Raw genomic sequence first — 1,609 nt, 5'->3', positions numbered from 1 at the left:
TGTTCCCCAACATTTAAACATAAAGCAAATAGACAAACAAGTCATATTTCCTCAAGTCAAGATTAACCACGACACTTACCTCGCTCCAAAGGTCACTCAATGCTCAATTACCGATATTCCTCTAGAATACCTCCAAACCACTCGTATCTATCCACAAATGATTCAATAATATCAAATATTGCTAAAGAAATCAATTACAATGCATAAATTTATATTCCCCAAACTTTCCCCCCAAAAGTAAAAAATCGACCCCGGGCTCGCTTGGTCAAAATCCGAGGTTCGGACCAAAATCCATTTACCCGTTCACCTCGAGCCCGATTATATAATTAGTTTCGGAATACGACCCCTAATTGAGGTCTAAATCCCCAATTCTTCCTAAATCCCTAGTTTTCTACCATGAAAGAACAAAGATTAGGTCTAGGAATTAATGTGTGATGTTAGAAATGGAAGAAAATGAGTTAAAGAGTACAAACCTATGATTTGATGTTGAGTCTTCTCTTCAAAAAATCTCCTAGGCCGAGTTCTAATGGAAAGGTTATGAAATTTTGGGAAAACTCCCGCTACTGTTCTGTTTTAGTCTCAGGTGTCAAGCCTTCTTCGCATTCGCGAAGGGCCTGCCGTGTTCGCGATGAGCAGCAGCCGAGTGGCTTTCGCGTTCGCGAGAAGCTGGTCGCGTTCGCAAAAGGTAAGGTCCCTATTGCTTCGCGTTCGCGACCCAGCTACCGCGTTCGCGTTTAAGAAAATCACCCCGCCACAGTTTACTCTTCGCGTTCGTGAGTGTACCTTCGCGAACGCGAAGAAGAAGACACCAAATGACAACTGAAGCACAAAAACCAGATTTTCTATGTTTCAAAACACCTGTAGCCTTTCCGAAACTCACCCGAACCCTCGGGGCTCCAAACTAAACATGCACACAAGTCTTAAAACATCATACGAACTTGCTTGCGCGATCAAATCACCAAAATAACACCTAGAACTACGAATTGAACACCAAATCGAAAGAAATTTTCAAGAAAGCTTTAAAACTTCTATTTTCACAACTGGACGTCTGAATCACGTCAAATCAACTTTGTTTCTCATCAAATTCGACAAACAAGTCATAAATATTATAGTGGACCTGTACCGGGCTCCGGAACCAAAATACGGACCCGGTATCAACAAGACCAAACATCAGTAAATTCTAAAAATTATTAAACTTTCAAACTTTTAATTTTTCATCAAAATTCCATATCTCGAGCTAAGGACCTCGGAATTCGATCCCTGGCATACGCCCAGGTCCTAAATTACGATACGGATCTACCGGGACTGTCAAAATACGGATCCGTGTCCGTTTACTCAAAACGTTGATCGAAGTCAACTCAAATTAAATTTTAAGGCAAAAATTCTCATTTTTATCAGTTTTAACATATAAGCCTTCCGGAAGAACACTCGTACTGCGCACGCAAATCAAGGAAGGCTAAGATGAGGTTTTTGAGACCTCAAAACGCAGAATTAGGTTCTAAAATATAAGATGACCTATCGGGACATCACACCTTCCTTCTTCGAGTTTGCGACCCCTGTGTCACATTCGCGTAGGCATTTATCGGTTCTTCTTCGCGTTCGCTTCCTC

Source organism: Nicotiana tomentosiformis, chromosome 2 (assembly GCF_000390325.3).
Source record: "Nicotiana tomentosiformis chromosome 2, ASM39032v3, whole genome shotgun sequence".
Taxonomy (NCBI): Eukaryota; Viridiplantae; Streptophyta; class Magnoliopsida; order Solanales; family Solanaceae; genus Nicotiana; species Nicotiana tomentosiformis.
This window is presented reverse-complemented; position numbering follows the sequence as displayed.